Here is a 21,510-nt window from a genome sequence, read left to right on the forward strand (position 1 = left end):
GAGGTATGGGCCCAATACTGAGTTTTGCTATGGGGCCCATGATTTCAATGTATGCACCTCTCTTCATGTTAACAATATGCCTCTCAGTAAGATAGTAAACAAGTATACAGTTTGACGTACTCATCAGCATATCCAAGGACCCAGTTCTTTCTGTCTCTGCACCCCACTGTGATGATTGGTCATCAGGGCCAGTGTCGACATCATCATCATTGTCAACCTCATTCTCCTGCACAACCTCATCCTCCTTGGAGCTTTCTCTGTGTGGGTCCCTAACAGCTACAGGCCCACAAAATGCATAAAACATACTCTTTTCATGCTGTCCTTTGTTGCATCAATGTAAGAGTCTGCTCTAAGATAAATCAGGGGGATGACATTGTTGATGCTGCAGTTGGCAAATCTAGTGGTCTCTTCGAATGGCCTAAGTACATGACAAGTGACTCTGATGAGCTGCCATACTGTGACCTCAAAACAGCAGAAGCTCCCTGCTGAGGTGGTCCAGTGAATGATGAAATCGTACACTGCTTTACGCTGCTCGTATAGACACTCTAGCACATGGAATTCCAGTAAGCTGGAACAACGTCGATCAAGCAATGCAATGGTAGACCGTTCTGTCCCTGCAAGTCTAGAAGGGACTTTTATTTTCAAACAGGAACTGGTGATGCCACTTAATGTGCTTCAATAGATTCTATATTTGTGTTTAAACGCCCAAGGCTTATTTTAATCCTGAAGATCTTGCACATAGCAATGCTATCTTTCGACGCTGTGGAGAAAAACTACCAGATGGGAAATACTTGCACAGAGGTAGCTGTAGCCAAGATTGCCTTATTTCTTGCATGCTTTGAGCCTTTTCCCACAGCATTAGTGGCCAGTTCCTAAGATGACCATATTAGAAGCATATGGCCCTGGGCCCTACTCGCTATCTCTGATATCACATTCTCTTTAGCACCCCGATCCGGCTCCCAGGTCTTGTCCACCACACTATCATCATCAATCCTCACCCTCTCTGATACTTTTATCAGACTATGATAGGTCACCTTGGCTTCCTTCCTGATTACAACCTCCTTATTATCTCTGAGTGTTGCTGTTGCTACCACTGCACCTACCATCACCACCACTAGTGTGGCTATAAGGGCCATGACTACTAACACAGCAATGCATGAGTTCCCCCACTTCCCCATGAACCTTCTCCTCATGGCAGTCCAAATCGTGACTTTTCTCACACAACTCATCAGCAGGTAGACTCTCTGGAGTTTCTTCCATAGCTCATGGAGTTTTGTTGCCTCTTCTTAGGAAAAAAAGAAGGCACTCCACTAGGAGGGGGCAGTGAAAACAGAGATGATGCAACTGAAATGTTTTTCTCAAACTGTGAGGATATAGATCAGCAGGCACACTGTGACCCCTGGCTCCAAGACATGGTGTCAGACTAAGAGGTGACCTCAACTTCATCCTGCTTTAAAGAGGACTTGGATAAGGACTGAGCTATCCAGTCCACAATTTCATCCTCTTTGTCCTCAATAATAATGTGGTACCTATTGTAAGCAACAAAGAACTGTGGCCTACTATTATTACTGGCCGCATTGCTGGTGCTGCTACTGCTGTTTGCACTACTACCCAAATTCTGACTCTTGGATGACAAGGCATGGGTCTTTTGTTTTCTACTCTTCTGCTTACTAAACATTTTATTATGAGACTTATAAATGAAAAGTCACGGATGTGGTATAAAGATTATTAAACGGTACTAGCAAAATTGCAAGTGTTTTTTATCTGTAATTTACAGAGCCACAATTAAATATCCCCCCACTACAAAGACACTGCACACTGGTATTGACAATTTACAATGGTAATACACTGTGTGGATTTAAACTGCTATATTAATGTAATTATTACAGCACAAAGCATTCAGTAATAATGTATTGGCAATCTTGATGCAATGTGTCAATGGTTAATTGGTATATAAATACTGTTATTGCAGCACATGAATGCAGCACTATAAATCAACTAAGACACTGACCAGTCCCTAACATACTCTCTATGCTATGAGTTAAAATTGTAAAATCTACCCACATCTATATCCATATTCTCTCCCTGTAGCGTCCCTATATTGTCCCTGTAGTGTCCCTAGTAACGGGATTCTGTCTGTCATCACTTTTTGTCTGACACAGCCACAATACACCCTGTCGAATCTACAGTAGAGAACAGAATGGTTTCTGGCTTGTTCAGAGAAGGACCTGGCTAAATACTGTTCCCTTATTGGCTGGATCACGTTTTTGTGAAATTCATAACAAATTCAATTTGTTTACAATTTGCTCAACTCTACTAGAATGACTTGTGTGTGCACAGCCCTCTTCAGGTCATGCCACAGCATCTTGATACGGTTAAGGTAATTGAATCATTAAAAGTCTCTTCAGTGTGAGGTGAGCTCCTGCCCTTATCCCCTGAAAATGTTTTGAAGAACCTTAAAATTCAAGGTGTCCCAGGCCCTGAGGAAGCAGAGAAGCCTTACATTGTAATGCTTCCTCCACCATGCTTCACAGTTTGGATGAGGTTTTGGTGCAGACATGCAGTTTTCTTTTTCCTCCAAACACCACATAATGGAAGGATATCACAAAGGAAGACACTTATTTCAAGTTTGCCCAAAACAATTTGATGAGGCAAAAGCAGAACTCTTTAGTTTATTTAAAGAGTAAATCAGACATTGTTGCAAAATTAAAATAGAAGTTGCATTTTCTACATCAATAACCTTAAAAAAAAAAGACTTTCCACAATGTCTATAAGGTATGACATGAAAATGGCGGGGTTCCAAATTTTACATAGTTGCATATATAGTTACATACATAGTTACATACATTGTCATAAGCCTCAATGTTATTTTGAATTAAAAAGTCATCTAAACCCTTTTTGAAGCCATCTACTGTATTTGCGTTGACCTGCGGCAGGCTATTCCAGAGATTCACAGTCATTACAGTAAAGAATGATTGTCGCCTCTTATCACTGAATCTTTTTTTCTCCATATGTAGGGAGTTGTTTCCTGAGGCGATGTGAGGTATTTCAACAACAACTTTATTCAGAAACAAACAATATAACAAAGGTTATAAACGGTCATATCTATATAGCCTACAGGTGGCAGTAAACATGTTAACATGTATAACTCCTAACATCCTCCCTTTCTTGTGAAATCAAGTAATATATAACATAATATGATTGGATACCACAATACATTCCAAAGGTGACAATGTTTTTTATAATGTATCTAGCATACAAAATCCTTATATCTTGTTGGTGTTCTAATAACCCATTGTTGCATATGATCATCCATCCCTGTTTCTTTGGGAGTTGTCTCATCTGGAGATGTACCTGGTGTAATATTACTTTTTGGGTTGACCCTTCACTACGTGTTGAGACACAATTTTTGAAATTTTTCAAATGATCTAAAGGATCAATGGCTGTCTCTAAATTGACACGTGTGATGATGTGTTTAAAATAAAATGTAACATTTATTGTGTTAATTAATAAAATGCTTCACACAACACTCACAATTAAAATTATCAGCTCAGCTTGTAATCTATATGATATTTTTAGTATCATTCACAGATATTAATTTTTGGGCGTCTTGGGGTGCCACTTGGAGGTACTGCCAGCTATCTAATATTATAGTATATATATATGCACTGCTTGGCTGCTTAATGTTTAGCAGCCCCTGCTAGTGCTGTGCTACTCCAGCTTTGTTATGCCACTGCTTGTGATCCGTCACAGGAGTTGGTGCACTCTCCCTCCTGTCTATTACTAACTGGTGGCTGACAAACTTTCCTCCTAAATGTCCCCTATCTGTGTGCTTGACTGATATTCATGATAGTGAAACTTTGCAAGCTAATGCTGTCTAAAATGGACGCTTTACAAGACGCTGCCCCCCGACATGTTTCGCCAAGAACTTTGGCGTCTTCAGGGGAACGGGCAGACTGCTCCTGTAGTGGGCGTGACCGGAGCTTTTATGACCTTCTTTTGGTGATGTAGTTCGTTTGTATCCACTCAGGATACATTTCGTTATACCATGATGACCTGGAGCCTATCAGGGATTAGTTACTATAGTTGCCTCGTTCCGCCTCTTTCAATAGTCCAATTGGCTCATCCGTTTCATTTAATTCTTTGCGCATGTTGCGATGCTGGCATCTGTAGCAGGCTTCTTTGCGCATGCTCGGGGACTTAGAACTTGCGCTCGCATTGCTGGACTGAACTGAGGATCAATTATTACTCTGTGCGCTTGCGTGAGTCTCCTACCTTATTTAGAACTGTGGTACTGATCCTGACTGATGATCTATAGGATGGATTTATGACTGACCGGTAAGCTGCTGACATCGCTACATCTCTTTGGCTAGTCCGCAGTCTGTGCATAGATGATTTATATTATATACGCAATATAATCTAAATTTCAACCGATGCTAGGGTATTTATAGTATTTTCTACTTTTCCTGTTGTCAACAGTTACTACATTATACGATTTATTAGAATTAAATCTGAATATTATTATTATTGATGCTGATATCAGAGTATTATTTGATAGTTAAACATAACTACCCTTTGATCATCTATCTGACCATTAACTCTTTTAGTGGACCTCATTACTTACTATCTATATATTCCTTATTTGTTCTAAACTATTCATTAATTATTACATGCACTTTAAATATTAAAATTATTTTCTTTTACTACATTTTACCTTATTATCTTTTTTCATTTTATCTTATTTTTTATTTTTTATTATTATTTGTTATTTTTATTTTTTATCAGGCTTATTTCTATTAGTATTAAATATTTTGAATGTGTTTGTTATTTATTTGTTTGTGTTTAAAAAAAATATTTGTTATTTTTTTATTTAAATTTTTATATTTTTTATTTATTTTTATTATTATTATTTTATTGTATCATTATTATTTTGATATATGTGATTTTGATTTTATATATCTATTATTGTTTTTCAAATTAGTTCTCCTCGATTAGCTCTTTCTGCGGTTTTGTGGTTGATTTTTCGCTTCAGAGAGCAATGCAGTCCTATTACTTTTTTTAGCTTTATTGTATGCTCTAGGTAATTTTTTTGGGGGTAGCCTCTCTCCATGAATCTGTCATACAGAAGCTTGCACTCGTCTTCAAATGCTTCATCAGTGGAACAGTTTCTCCTGGCACAGAGATACTGTCCAACTGGAATACCTTTTTTTAAGGAGGTTGGATGATGACTCTCCCAATAGAGCAAATTGTTTGTGGAAGTTGGTTTCCTATATATCATTGTTTCAATGCTTCTACTATTGCCCAACACAATTGTGAGATCTAAAAAGTTTAGCCTGTTACTGTCTATTTCTGCTGTGAACTTGAGGCCTACTGTGTTGTTATTAAGTTTTGTAACAAAATTATTAAATTGTGCTACAGTACCTTCCCACAAGATTAGGACGTCGTCTATGAAACAACCCCAAAATAAAATGTGCTTAGTGAAATCATTATAATCATCTGTGAAAACTATTCTCTCTTCCCACCACCCTAGAAATAAGTTTGCGAAATTTGGTGCACAAGTCGTCCCCATGGTGTAATCACTTCACTTATTTCAATGTCAGATTTGTCATCCGCAGTCTTTAGAAACTTCCTGTTCCTTCTGTACAACTGTCCATTTGCTTCCACTTTATAAGATCGTGGAGCAACTTTCTCCAAACAAATACTGTGTCGCCAAATTTCATCTGTTGACGACAGCGATGGTTGTATTCGCACTGGCTGACCAATGCTTAGTTCGGGAAGTTCCTTGGCTCCTTTATCATAATATGCCTTTGCTTTTTTGCGTCTTTCAGTTAGGTTCTCGACCACTCCTTTTATAACCTTTGGAAATAGCAGTTTCTGAGCAGTCTGAAGTAAAGTCCTGGTCCTTCCTGACATTAGCCGTTGTACAGGACTACTGCTGGTGCCTTCTGATGGGGTATTTCTCCAGTCAAGAACCGCTTTCTAGATATCCTTGTCATCTCGTTTAGCTTTCTTTATGAGTGTTTTTGCTATTTTTACAGTAGCTTCAGCTTTACCGTTGGACTGACTGTGATATGGGGATGATGTAAGATGTTCAAATTCCCACTCTCTACAAAATCGTGCAAACTCTGAGCTGACAAACTGTGGTCCGTTAACTGTAATTACAGAATCAGGGATTCCATGTCTGCTAAAATGTGCTTTGCAACAATCTATAATTGTTTTAGAGGTGGTATCAGAAACTAAATTAATTTCCCAGAAATCTGAATAATAATCAACAATTATTAAGTAATCTTGTCCTGTTAAGGAAAATAAGTCCATGCCTAGTTTGCTCCAGGGTAGAATGGGCAATTTGTGAGTCATCAGAGGTTCTTTTGTATGTTTACGCATATACTCATTGCAAGTATTACAGTTCTTTATTGCCTCTATAATCTCTGGGCCCATGTGTGGCCAAAGGATGACATCCTTGGCCTTGCGAAGGCATTTTTCTATTCGTAAGTGGCTAGAATGAGTCCTCGCTATCATTTCTGGGCGCATGTTTTTTGGTATGATGACTCTGTGTCCTTTATACAGAATTCCATTTTGTATGCTTATCTCAGCTCTAAAGCCCCAGTAGTCCCTGATACAAATTGGTATTTTTTCTTTCTGGTCTGGCCATCCTGTAAGAACAGTAGTTTTTAATGCTTGCAAGACTTCATCTTGTTCTGTGAACTTCTGAATTTGTTGTAGGCGCAAATCAGACACTCTTAGGGTACTTTCACACTTGCGGCAGGACGGATCCGACAGGCTGTTCACCATGTCGGATCCGTCCTGCCGTTATTTTGCCGTGCCGCCGGACGGCCGCTCCATCTCTATTGACTATAATGGGGACGGGGCGGAGCTCCGGCGCAGCACGGCGGTGCACGGCAAAAGCCGCCGGACTAAAAAGTCGGACATGCAGGACTTTTTAGTCCGGCGGCTTTCGCCATTCACCGCCGTGCTGCGCCGGAGCTCCTCCCCCGTCCCCATTATAGTCAATGGGGACAGAGCGGCAGTCTGGCGGCACGGCGAAATAGCGGCAGGACGGATCCGACATGGTGAACAGCCTGTCGGATCCATCCTGCCGCAAGTGTGAAAGTACCCTTAGATATTCTGCAAAGTTTATCTCTTCCAGTTCCTTAGAAAATGCATCCTCTAATTGCATCAAGAAAATCTCATAATCTGGGGTGTCCTTCTCCATTGTTTTGTGAGGTAATGCTGCTCTTGATAAGAAGTATATACATTTCTGATCCTTTTTTGCAAACCACATTCAGGTTGTATTCTTGCAACTGTAGCATCATGCGCTGTAGATGTTTTGGTGCTACCAGGAGAGTTTTAAAAAAAATGCTCTCTAGTGGCTTATGATCAGTCTCAATGTTAATAATATTTTTTCCATGTAAGTACTGATTAAACTACTGGCATGCATATACAATGGCAAGACATTCCTTTTCAATATATCTTTGTTCTGTTAAAGACAGTGTACATGATGCAAACGTCACTGGCTGACCTCCTTGCAAAATTGTTGCTACAAGACCTTTTTCACTGGCATCACATTGGACTGTTGCTTCTTAATTGACACTGGCATCACATTGGACTGTTACTTCTTCATTGACATTGTAGTATCTCAAAACTGGATGTTTAGTAACAATATCTTTTATTTGCTTGAGGGCTTCATCATGGCTGGATTGCCAGGCCCACAAGCTGTCTTTGTCTGTCAGTCTGCATAGTGGTTCACATACATCCGAAAGATGTGGTAAGAATTTTGAAAGGTAGTTTACAAACCCTAGCAGTCTCTGAACTGCTTGTACATTGTCAGGCTTTGGTACCTCTAAAATTGCTCTGACTTTTTCTGGATCAGGACGGAGGCCTTCTGCTGTGAGTAAATGTCCCATGTATGGTACCGAAGATAGCCTGAATCTCAGCTTCTTTTTATTAAATTTTAGGTTCAGCTTTCGTGCTCTCTCTAAGAGTCCAATCAAATTCTTGTCATGATCCTTTGTGGCCTCCTCTGTAGTGTCACCACAGCCATACACCAATATATCATCTGCAATAACTTCCACTCCGGGAAGGTCTTCTACTGCTTCATGTTGTCTATGTTGATATTCTTCTGGTGCAGTAGCAATTCCAAAAGGCATGAGTAGACATCGGTAACGCCCAAAGGGAGTCCAGAATGTAGTAAGATAACTGCTTTTAGTGTCCAGTTTTACTTGCCAGAAGCCATCCTTAGCATCCAAGACAGAAAATACTTTTGCATTTGTTAAACTTGTCAGGATTTCCTCTATAGTGGGCATTGGATAATGTGAGCGTTTTAGTGCTTTATTTAAGTCTTTGGGATCAATGCATATTCGCAGCTTGCCTGGTTTCTTAATAGCAACCATACTACTTATCCATGTCGTAGGTTCTATGGCCTTTTTTATCACTCCCAGTGTCTCTAATCTCTCTATTTTCGCCTTTAAGTCTGCTTTAAGTAGAGCTGGCACTCTACGTGGTTGGTGTTAAACAGGAGGTATTGCTTTATCTATTTCTAGGTGATACTCTCCAGGTAGACACCCTAGTCCTTTGAAAATGTCTCTATATTCAGTTGTGATTATTTCATAAGAAAAGGGTGGAGTTGTAGTTGTTTGCTGGTCATCATGTAATAATACATTATGTTCTACATTCAGTGTAAGGAGGCCCATTTTCTGACATGTTTCTGCTGAGAGAAGTGGTTTGTGTTTACCTTGGACAACTTGGAATTGCAGTGGATATGTTTTATCTTTATATGTACAATTTAGATTACATTGGCCCATAGGTATCATATAGGTATCATTGTACCGTTTTAATTTGACATTACTCTTCTGTAATGTTGGCTTTCCTTCTTTAACAATTTTGCAATAGTCTTTGTATGTCATAAGGTTGCAGGTGGCCCCACAGTCTAACTGACAGTGTAACCTTTCCCCTGCTTCTCTGTCAATGCTGAGTTTTAGTGGTACAAACCACTGTGATCCTGGACTGCTTACTGCTCCTATTTGATGAATAATAGTGAATACTGATTCTTCTGAGCTACTGCTCTTGATCTGTGCAGCCATATGTATTCTGACATTTGCTTTCTGCCTGCATACTCTAGAAAAATGGTTTTGCTTTTTTCATTTACTACAGGTTTCTCCATATGCAGGACAGTGGTCTCTGCCCCAGGGGTGGTTGTTTCCACAGTATCTACATCTGATTGTTTTTACTTTGCTTTCTTTCTTGGGCTTTTTATATGTTTTAGTAGTATAATGTACAGCTTCAGTTTCACTTTTTCTTTCTTGCATTGCTTGTATTTGCATTTCTGTAAGTTCATGGCTTCTACACATATCAATGGCTCTCTGTAGGTTCAGGTCTGGTACTCTGAGCATTCTCTTTCTAGCATTAATGTCTTTTGATCCCAGAACTATTCTGTCTCTGATAAGTTCATCATGTAATACTCCAAACTCACATGTAGCGGCTAGCTGCCTCAGTCTATTCACATACTGATCTATAGTTTCCAATGGGCCTTGGTTTGTTGTATTGAATATGTACCTCTCATAAATGATGTTACGTGAAGGCGAAAAATGACTCTGTAATGCATCCAGAGTTTTCTCTATGTCCTGCTTGTCGGCATCAGAGAGTGTGAGGTGCTGATAAATAAGCAGACAGTCTCTCCCTATCACTGTCGCTGTCCTTACCTTGGAGTCTTTCTTATCAAGTTCAATTGCCACCTCATAATCTTCCCACTGGGATTTTAAATATATCCGGTTAACTGCCAGGTCTCCTTTACAGTCCATGGGAGACGGCACAGGGAAGTTGTTTGCAGCCATTTTCTGTAACACTGTGTGTCTCTTATTAATAAATTACCAGAGAAACAATTCTTGTTGATGTTTTGTTCTGATATTAGGTCTTTAGTGGTTTCTAAAACACCAAAGCCCTCTCCACTTCTGACACCATGTTTCCTGAGGCGATGTGAGGTATTTCAACAACAACTTTATTCAGAAACAAACAATATAACAAAGGTTCTAAACTGTCATATCTATATAGCCTACAGGAGGCAGTAAACATGTTAACATGTATAACTCCTAACAGGAGTGGCCCCTTGTTTTTGAGCAGGTTCAACACAGAATAGCTTCCCTTGATATTTTTTTTATTGTCCGTTTATATATTTGTAGAGGTTAATCATTAATCATACAGGTTAATCATTTTCTTGAGTACAAATAGCCTCATATACTGTAGTTTGATAAATTTCTTTACGATAACCAGGAAGCGATACGATAACCTGCCATCCAGAAAGCGAGCATGCACAATTTGGTGGCCAGATGCTGCATAAATTTGGCCCACGTGCACGCACTATTTTCTACTCCAGATCTACTCAAGTTATCTGTATTATATTTTACAGACTACATTGACTTGTTGGGGCAGAAGGAAGAATTAAGGGATTTGTCTTGATGCCAAACATATTATTCAAATAAGGGGAGCAGCGCAGCATTTGTAAGGGAGACAGTGGAGATTGCTGCTACAGAGATTTTACCTGGGGAGGAGAGGGCTCTCCATACATCTGTCTTCACTCCTGTTAACAGGATTAGATTACAAAGGTCAAACAGACATCTAAGCCATTTTCAAATAAAGAGAAGGCCATCTACAATTAGATTAATATTTATTTCAGTAGCATTTTGGAGATTGGCAGTACAATCTTGTAAGCTTCCAAGCTGTCAACAAGATCCAAATGTGCAAATGGCTGTTTTTCTGTATTTTTTCTATCGAAATAGATGTCTACTCGAACCAATACTAATTAATGCACTCATACCTATTTCACTGGAAGGGCACACATGCAAATGTATTCATCCAAATGGCTCACTGTTTTATTATTTTATTCACGCTTACAGGAGGGGAAGAGGGTTTAAGGCTACCTACAGTAATAGGATAGGAAGCATAGACATTTAACCTATCCCTAGCCAGAGGGTGGTACATGTAAGACTCAGTTCTTCTCTAGATTACTGAATTCATATTAGAGATTAATTCAATATTCAAGATACTATTTGCTCTATACTGTATATCCATTTTGATTACAACTCACTCCAGTAATGGTGATTTCTTCCTCTGGATGCAGCTATTTCCCTGTCAGGAAATAATGTACTAATAGTCTTAAGATCAGTACTTTTCCCAGTGAAGTTTAACTTAGTCTCTATATACCATTTTGGGTAAGGACAATGAATGTGCTGCACCAGGCTAGCAATAGTCTTAACCTGTGGTAAGGGTGTAGCTAGAAATGCATGGGCCCCATAGCAAAAATAATTTGATGCCCCCCCCCCCCCCCCCAGTGCCATCCACAGATCCCCCTCCCCTAAACAGTGCCATCCACAGATCCCCCTCCCCGACGCTGACAGGAGCACATTTATAAACTAATTAGTAACTTTAACTTTAATCATTGATATTGCTGATCTCTTTACTTGGATTGGATTTGGATGCCTTACTCTGTCTTAGCTCCGATAACGGTAACAGCAGGCAGTGCGGGCGGGCAGCGCTCACTCACTGACGTCACTCGCCTGCGCCGCCTAGTGGGAGGAGAAGGCGCGTGACGTCAGCGAGTGAGCGCTGCCCGCCCGCACTGCCTGCTGTTACCGTTATCGGAGCTAAGACAGAGTAAGGCATCCAAATCCAATCCAAGTAAAGAGATCAGCAATATCAATGATGAAAGTTAAAGTTACTGATTAGTTTCTAAATGTACTCCTGTGAGCGGCGTGGCCCTGTATATTCTAACCCCCAGGCAAGCATCCCCTTCACCATGGGAATGCCTGGGGGTTAGAATATGATTGGATCTTCTGAGTTACTCAGTGGCCTGGCTGGAGCCTCCCCAGCCTCTGTGTCGGCCCAGCCCTGCTTGCGCCCTGCTCCAGTCCTGACTCATTCTCCCCAGCCAAGCCCAAGCCGCTGACCACCTGTGCCCACCCCACTACACTAGTCTAATGTATTGGGCGGGCGGTCCGCGCCTCGGGCCTGGCAGCCTGTGTGTTGTGCAATGGCGACTCTAGGATCAATATATATGGGGGGGGGGGGCACAGAAGATAAACAGTCAAAAATGGGGGGGCACTAATAATTTTCACCAGCTAATCATACTACTGAAAAATACTAAAGCAGCCGCTTTCCCTGCAGCTACGCCCCTGGTGCCGGGGTAATATAATTAAGGGGTATCAGGGTACATTGGGTGTAATATAACTGAGGAGGGCTATCAGACATTATAAAGGGGTAATATAGCTTACATTACCCCTGTATTACGTCCCTGATAGGATAGCACTCCTCAGTTATGTTACCCCTGTATAATGCACCCTGATACCCCTTAGTTATATTATATAACTAATGGATATCAGGGTACATTACACAGGGGTAATATAATTGAGGGGTATCAGGGTACATTATACAAGGGTATTGGTAATATAACTGAGGAGGGCTATCATGGGACATTATACAGGGGTAATGTAAGCTATATTACCACCGTATAATGCCTGATAGGCCTCCTGAGTTATATTACCCATGTATAATAATGTACTCTGATACCCATTAGTTATATGACCCCGCCGAGATCATATAACTAAGGGGTATCCGGGTACATAATTATACAAGGGTAATATAACTCAGTAGGCCTATCGGGCATTATACAGTTGAACGGTGGTAATATAAGTTATTTTACCCCCTGTATAATGTACCCTGCCACCCCTTGGTTATATTACCCCCTGTATAATGTATCCTGATTACCCTAAGTTATATAACTGAGGGGTATCAGTCAGGGGACATTATGGGTAATATAACTTAGGGGTATCATCAGGGTACATTATACAAGTGTAATATAACTGAGGAGGACTCAGTGCCATCAGGGGAGTGGGGACATTATACAGGGGTCCTTAGTTATATTACCCCTGTATAATGTACCATGATACCCTAAGTTATAGGGGTAACCGTATCAGGGACAGGTTGAGGAGGGGCTGGGCGCAAACCAAGAAGGAGGGAGGGCTCAGGTCAGGCCATAAGGCGAGGTAGTGGGGGTATAAGAGTACATACTTTTTTTTTAACTTTTTATTTTTACTTTTTCAGGCAGAGTTGAGAGGTTGCAATGCCACAGTCGACTGAGTCTGAGTCCACTCCTGTCTCCACTCTCCAGTCCTCCTCCACGCCTGACAGTCCAAGCTGGGGCTAGGCCGTCTAGCCCTAGACAGTGGGCACCTGTAGAAGACAGCCAGGTGAGGTCAGGGCCAGGCTGAGGGCCTGAGGCTCAGACAGCCGCTGGCTCACAACACAGTCTAAGAAGAAGTCACTAGTAGCTAGCCTAGCAGAGTGACGCAGCACGCAGGACAGGTCCAGGAGCAGAGAGAACATTGAAGGCACTCAGTTAGTCTATCACTCACACTACTCACTTGTGGCACTTGACAGCGCAGCAGTTTGCTGTTTGGGCGGGCGGGAACCGGGAAGGCACGCAGCAGCGCAGCTTTACTTGTTGACGACCGCGACGTCAAGTCGTCAACTCGTCTCTGCGGCTGCCACACTCAGCCAGCCTGCGCCCGCCTTGCACGCTCTGCCTCCGCTTCCGCAAGTCCGCTGGGTCCGAACGCCACCCCCATCTGTGACTCTCATTCTAGAGTAGACGATTGTTTGACACTGAGGTCAGTAGTGCCGGCGCAGCTGCAGTGAACGATTACTATTAGAGTTAGCGATTCAGCAGGGCGGGCACCCGGGGGGCAATTGCCCCCCTCTAGCAACGTAAATAAAAAAATAAACAGAAGGCGGCCCGGACGGGCCCCCAGTGGCGTAGGGCCCCATAGCCACTGCTATGGTTGCTATGGCGATCCCTACGCCACTGCCTGTGGTTCTCTTCTAGTAGTGAATCTATAACTCCCAGCCTGCTGCTGCTAGAGCAGTGATGGCAAACCTTTTACAGACTGAGTGCTCAAACTGCAACCCAAAACCCACATATTTATTGCAAAGTGCCAACACGGCAATTTAACCTGAATACTACAGTCCAGTTTAGTATATCTTCCATGTACTTTATCATTTAGCTATAATAGCCTGCCTACATTCAATGCGCTGCCTGCACTGTTCATAGCGTTCTTGCACTGATGCACCTGTGCCATAGGTTAGCCACCATTGTGCTAGGGCATTATAGAAGTTGAAGATTCGCAAAGTTCCTGTGATGCAGTCTATGTCTCTCCTCTCTTTCAGCGGGCACGACCACCGGAGTACTCATGCTCCACACTGCAGACTGCCCGCAGTCTTCCCAGCCTCCTTCCTAGTGCTAAATCCCTTAGGGCACATATGTTCTTCCTGTCTCTTTGAGGACCGGCATGCTCATAGAATAATCTATCCCCAATGACAATATTCATTGGGTTATATAGTTCAAACCAAATTGACTGTCTGGGAGATGAATGTGACTTATCATAAAACGTAACCTTTAATAGCAAAATACTTCATAAGTAGATCTAAAATAATAAAAAACAAGAGCTTATAGACACAGACCAATAGGGAATTAAATAATTCATCTATGGTAGCAAAGAGTATGTGAGGAAACTTGTGTCTTATATACAGTAAACCCTAGGGTTCCATGGCTGAAGGGTGCTCCTGTGTGAGGGGTTACTTCCACCTTGGGATAGGAATGGTATCATGGGGCAATTCGTATTAAGGTAACTAGGCCAGTGTTCTCACTGAATTAAACATGCGCTGCCCTAGTGCCTATAGGATATAGAGATATAGGATAGAGAGACGAAGGAAAGGCTGGAAAGTGTGCTATACACGTACACTCAACTAAAGAATTATTAGGAACACCTGTTCTATTTCTCATTAATGCGATTATCTAGTCAACCAATCACATGGCAGTTGCTTCAATGCATGTAGGGTTGTGGTCCTGGTCAAGACAATCTCCTGAACTCCAAAATGAATGTCAGAATGGGAAAGAAAGGTGGGCTACAACAGCAGAAGACCCCACCAGGTACCACTTATCTCCACTACAAATAGGAAAAAAAGGCTACAATGTGCACAGGCTCACCAAAATTGGACTGTTGAAGACTGGAAAAATGTTGCCTGGTCTGATGAGTCTCGATTTCTGTTGAGACATTCAAATGGTAGAGTCCGAATTTGGCGTAAACAGAATGAGAACATGTATCCATCATGCCTTGTTACTAGAGTTGAGCGAACACCTGGATGTTTGGGTTCGAGAAGTTCGGCCGAACTTCCCGGAAATGTTCGGGTTCGGGATCTCCTGCAAACAAATGTGGATAGGGAAATGAATAAAAATAAAAATAAAATAAATATAAATTAACCAATATCAATTGGAGAGAGGTCCCATAGCAGAGAATCTGGCTTCATGTCAGCAGAGAATCTGGCTTCATGTCATAGCAGAGAATCATGCTTCGCATCACCCACCACTGTAACAGTCCATTGTCAGATATTTAGGCCCTGGCACCCAGGCAGAGGAGAGAGGTCCCATAACAGAGAATCTGGCTTCATGTCAGCAGAGAATCACTCTTCATGTCATAGCAGAGAATCATGCTTCACGTCACCCAACACTGGAACAGTCCATTGTCAGTTATTTAGGCCCCGGCACCTAGGCAGAGGAGAGAGGTCCCATAACAGAGATTCAGGCTTCATGTCAGAAGAGAATCAGTCTTCATGTCATAGCAGAGAATCATGTTTCACGTCACCCACCACTGTAAAAGTCCATTGTCAGATATTTAGGCCCTGGCACCCAGGCAGAGGAGAGAGGTCCCATAACAGAGATTCAGGCTTCATGTCAGCAGAGAATCAGTCTTCATGTCATAGCAGAGAATCATGCTTCGCATACCCCACCACTGTAACAGTCCATTGTCAGATATTTAGGCCCCGACACCCAGGCAGAGGAGAGAGGTCCCATAACAGAGAATCTGGCTTCATGTCAGCAGAGAATCAGTTTTCATGTCATAGCAGAGAATCAGGCTTCACGTCACCCACCACTGGAACAGTCCATTGTCAGATATTTAGGCCCCGGCACCCAGGCAGAGGAGAGAGGTCCCATAACAGAGATTCAGGCTTCTTGTTAGCAGAGAATCAGTCTTCATGTCATAGCAGAGAATCATGCTTCACGTCACCCACCACTGTAACAGTCCATTGTCAGATATTTAGGCCCCGACACCCAGGCAGAGGAGAGAGGTCCCATAACAGAAATTAAGGCTTCATGTCAGCAGAGAATCAGTCTTCATGTCATAGTAGAGAATCATGCTTCACATCACCCAACACTGGAACAGGCAACTGTCAGATATTTTTAGGCCCCGGCACCCAGACAGAGGAGAGGTTCATTCAACTTTGGGTTGCCCCGCAATATAATGGTAAAATGAAAATAAAAATAGGATTGAATGAGGAAGTGCCCTGGAGTACAATAATATATGGTTAAGGGGAGGTAGTTAATGTCTAATCTGCACAAGGGATGGACAGGTCCTGTGGGATCCATGCCTGGTTCATTTTTATGAATGTCAGCTTGTCCACATTGGCTGTAGACAGGCGGGTGCGTTTGTCTGTAATGACGCCCCCTGCCGTGCTGAATACACGTTCAGACAAAACGCTGGCCGCCGGGCAGGCCAGCACCTCCAAGGCATAAAAGGCTAACTCTGGCCACGTGGACAATTTGGAGACCCAGAAGTTGAATGGGGCCGAACCATCAGTCAGTACGTGGAGGCGAGTGCACATGTACTGTTCCACCATGTTAGTGAAATGTTGCCTCCTGCTAACACGTTCCGTATCAGGTGGTGGTGCAGTTAGCTGTGGCGTGTTGACAAAACTTTTCCACATCTCTGCCATGCTAACCCTGCCCTCAGAGGAGCTGGCCGTGACACAGCTGCCTTGGCGACCTCTTGCTCCTCCTCTGCCTTCGCCTTGGACTTCAACTTGTTCCCCTGTGACATTTGGGAATGCTCTCAGTAGCGCATCTACCAACGTGCGCTTGTACACGCGCATCTTCCTATCATGCTCCAGTGCAGGAAGTAAGGTGGGCACATTGTCTTTGTACCGTGGATCCAGCAGGGTGGCAACCCAGTAGTCCGCACACGTTAAAATATGGGCAACTCTGCTGTCGTTGCGCAGGCACTGCAGCATGTAGTCGCTCATGTGTGCCAGGCTGCCCAGAGGTAAGGACAAGCTGTCCTCTGTGGGAGGCGTATCGTCATCGTCCTGCCTTTCCCCCCAGCCACGCACCAGTGATGGGCCCGAGCTGCGTTGGGTGCCACCCCGCTGTGACCATGCTTCATCCTCATCCTCCTCCACCTCCTCCTCATCCTCGTCCTCCAGTAGTGGGCCCTGGCTGGCCACATTTGTACCTGGCCTCTGCTGTTGCAAAAAACCTCCCTCTGAGTCACTTCGAAGAGACTGGCCTGAAAGTGCTAAAAATGACCCCTCTTCCTCCTCCTCCTCCTCCTCCTGGGCCACCTCCTCTTCCATCATCGCCCTAAGTGTTTTCTCAAGGAGACATAGAAGTGGTATTGTAACGCTGATAACGGCATCATCGCCACTGGCCATGTTGGTGGAGTACTCGAAACAGCACAACAGGGCACACAGGTCTCTCATGGAGGCCCAGTCATTGGTGGTGCAGTGGTGCTGTTCCGCAGTGCGACTGACCCGTGCGTGCTGCAGCTGAAACTCCACTATGGCCTGCTGCTGCTCGCACAGTCTGTCCAGCATGTGCAAGGTGGAGTTCTACCTGGTGGGTACGTCGCATATGAGGCGGTGAGCGGGAAGGCCGAAGTTACGCTGTAGCGCAGACAGGCGAGCAGCGGCAGGATGTGAACGCCGGAAGCGCGAACAGACGGCCCGCACTTTATGCAGAAGCTCTGACATGTCTGGGTAGTTGTGAATGAACTTCTGCACAACCAAATTCAGCACATGCGCCAGGCAAGGGATGTGCGTCAAATCAGCTAGTCCCAGAGCTGCAACGAGATTTCGCCCATTATCGCACACCACCAGGCCAGGCTTGAGGCTCACAGGCAGCAACCACTCGTCGGTCTTTTGTTCTATACCCCGCCACAACTCCTGTGCGGTGTGGGGCCTGTCCCCCAAACATATGAGTTTCAGAATGGCCTGCTGACGTTTACCCCGGGCTGTGCTGAAGTTGGTGGTGAAGGTGTGTGGCTGACTGGATGAGCAGGTGGAAGAAAAGGAGGAGGAAGCCGAGTAGGAGGAGGAGGCAACAGGAGGCAAAGAATGTTGCCCTGCGATCCTTGGCGGCGGAAGGATGTGCGCCAAACAGCTCTCCACCTGGGGCCCAGCCGCCACTACATTTACCCAGTGTGCAGTTAGGGAGATATAGCGTCCCTGGCCGTGCTTACTGGTCCACGTATCTGTGGTTAGGTGGACCTGCCACAGATGGCGTTGCGCAGTGCACACTTGATTTTATCGGATACTTGGTTGTGTAGGGAAGGCACGGCTCTCTTGGAGAAGTAGTGCCGGCTGGGAACAACATACTGTGGGACAGCAAGCGACATGAGCTGTTTGAAGCTGTCTGTGTCCACCAGCCTAAATTACAGCATTTCATAGGCCAGTAGTTTAGAAATGCTGGCATTCAGGGCCAGGGATCGAGGGTGGCTAGGTGGGAATTTACGCTTTCTCTCAAATGTGAGATGGAGAGCTGAACGCTGCCGTGTGACATGGTTGAGATGCTTGGTGACGGAGGTGGTGGTGTTGGTGGTACATCCCCTGTTTGCTGGGCGGCAGGTGCCAACGTTCCTCCAGAGGCGGAGGAAGAGGCCGAGGCGGCAGCAGCAGAAGAGGCCGAGGCGGCAGCAGCAGAAGAGGTAGCAGGGGGAGCCTGAGCGACTTCCTTGTTTTTAAGGTGTTTACTCCACTGCAGTTCATGCTTTGCATGCAGGTGCCTGGTCATGCAGGTTGTGCTAAGGTTCAGAACGTTAATGCCTCGCTTCAGGCTCTGATGGCACAGCGTGCAAACCACTCGGGTCTTGTCGTCAGCACATTGTTTGAAGAAGTGCCATGCCAGGGAACTCCTTGAAGCTGCCTTTGGGGTGCTCGGTCCCAGATGGCGGCGGTCAGTAGCAGGCAGAGTCTCTTGGCGGCGGGTGTTTTGCTTTTGCCCACTGCTCCCTCTTTTGCTACGCTGTTGGCTCGGTCTCACCACTGCCTCTTCCTCCGAACTGTGAAGTCAGTTGCACGACCTTCATTCCATGTGGGGTCTAGGACCTCATCATCCCCTGCATCATCTTCCACCCAGTCTTGATCCCTGACCTCCTGTTCAGTCTGCACACTGCAGAAAGATGCAGCAGTTGGCACCTGTGTTTCGTCATCATCAGAGACGTGCTGAGGTGGTATTCCCATGTCCTCATCATCAGGAAACATAAGTGGTTGTGCGTCAGTGCATTCTATGTCTTCCACCGCTGGGGAAGGGCTAGGTGGATGCCCTTAGGAAACCCTGCCAGCAGAGTCTTCAAACAGCATAAGAGACTGCTGCATAACTTGAGGCTCAGACAGTTTCCCTGGTATGCATGGGGGTGATGTGACAGACTGATGGGCTTGGTTTTCAGGCGCCATCTGTGCGCTTTCTGCAGAAGACTGGGTGGGAGATAATGTGAATGTGCTGGATCCACTGTCGGCCACCCAATTGACTAATGCCTGTACCTGCTCAGGCCTTACCATCATTAGAACGGCATTGGGCCCCACCAAATATCGCTGTAAATAGGTTCTGGGGAGCTTGGGGTGGTGCAGCGGAACAGGCGGTACCAGTGGAAAAGGAGGAGTCAGGAGGAGGAGACGGAGGATGGATTAGGATGAGGAGAAGAAGAGGCAGGCCTGCATGCAATCCGTGACTGTAACACCAAATCCACACAGGTGCCACGGGTAACATGCTTGATGGCCATCAAAAGGTTCACCCAGTGGGCAGCAAAAGTTATGTATCTTCCCTAGCCGTGTTTGCTAGACCACCTTGTCTGTGGTCAGATGGATCTTAGCACCGACAATGTGTGCCAGAGATATAATAACTTTCCGCTGAACATGGCCATATAGTTCAGGGATGCCCTTCTGGGAGAAATCTTTCCTTCCAGGGACCTTCCATTGCGGTGTGCCGAAGGCCACAAATTTTCTAAAGGTCTCTGGGCCCACCAATTTATATGGTAGTAGTTGGCAGGCCAGAAGTTCCGAAAAGCCAGCGGTCAGCCGTTGGGCAAGAGGATTATCCAGCATCATAATTTTTTTACACTCGAACATTTGTGCCACGGAAGCCTGCCTTGTGCCAGATGAATGCGATGATGGCACGGTGGAAGGTGGAGTGGAGGACAAATGGGAGGAGAGAGAAGAAGGAGAAAAGGCAGGACGTGGAGCGCCAGTGTGTGGCTTTGTGGGTTTTGACGGAGTTGATCCCACTGGGCTCGGTGATGGGCGGCTAGGTGCCTTCTTAAGGCGGTCGTCCCTAGGTGACTGTTGGGCTTACCGCGACTTATGCGTTGACAGCACAGGCTACAGTAGGCAACACTATTATCAGCAGCTGACAAGTTAAAAAAAGCCAACACCGTGGAGCCATGTGCTGGCGTCCTGGGAGTGCATGATGTAACCGTGCATGGTGGATGGCTCACTCCATATACATTTGCATGTATCGCAGCCCTCAATCAGCATTTGGTGGAAGAAGGTATATAGCAATAGCACCCCTCAATCAGTATTTAGTGGAAGAAGGTATATGGCACCCCTCAATCAGTATTTGGTGGAAACAGGTATATAGCACCCCTCAATCAGTATTTGGCGGAAACAGGTATATGGCACCCCTCAATCAGTATTTTGTGGAAGCAGGTGTATGGCACCCCTCAATCAGTATTTGGCGGAAACAGCTATATGGCACCCCTCAATCAGTATTTGGCGGAAACTGGTATATAGCACCCCTCAATCCGTATTTGGAGCAAACAGGTATATAGCACCCCTCAATCAATATTTGGTGGAAGAAGGTATATAGCACCCCCCAATCAGTATTTAGCGGAAACAGGTATATGGCACCCCTCAATCAGTATTTTGTGGAAGCAGGTGTATCGCATCCCTCAATCAGTATTTGGTGGAAGAAGGTATATAGCAGTAGCACCCCTCAATCATTATTTAGTGGAAGCTTGTATATGGCACCCCTCAATCAGTATTTGGCGGAAACAGGTATATGGCACCCCTCAATCAGTATTTGGCGGAAACAGGTATATGGCACCCTTTAATCAGGATTTTGTGGAAGAAGGTATATCGCAGTCCTCAAGCAGTGTTTTTTTTGGGTCAACAGGTATATCACACTCGTTGCAATTAGTTACTCCAATAGCGTTTGTCCCTCTATCTAGCTGCGGTATCGCAGCAGAACTGCACACAACTGCTGCACAATACAAATACACTATAATATAATTTCTATGTTAGAAAGTATATTATACTGTAAGTATATCACACCCCTCTATATCACAACAATCGATAGCACACCTATACCAGTGCTTAAAAGGACTTTTGTGGCCCTATTAGCTAGCGTTTGGTGTCCCT

The sequence above is a fragment of the Bufo gargarizans genome, chromosome 2, assembly GCF_014858855.1.
Source record: "Bufo gargarizans isolate SCDJY-AF-19 chromosome 2, ASM1485885v1, whole genome shotgun sequence".
Classification (NCBI taxonomy): domain Eukaryota; kingdom Metazoa; phylum Chordata; class Amphibia; order Anura; family Bufonidae; genus Bufo; species Bufo gargarizans.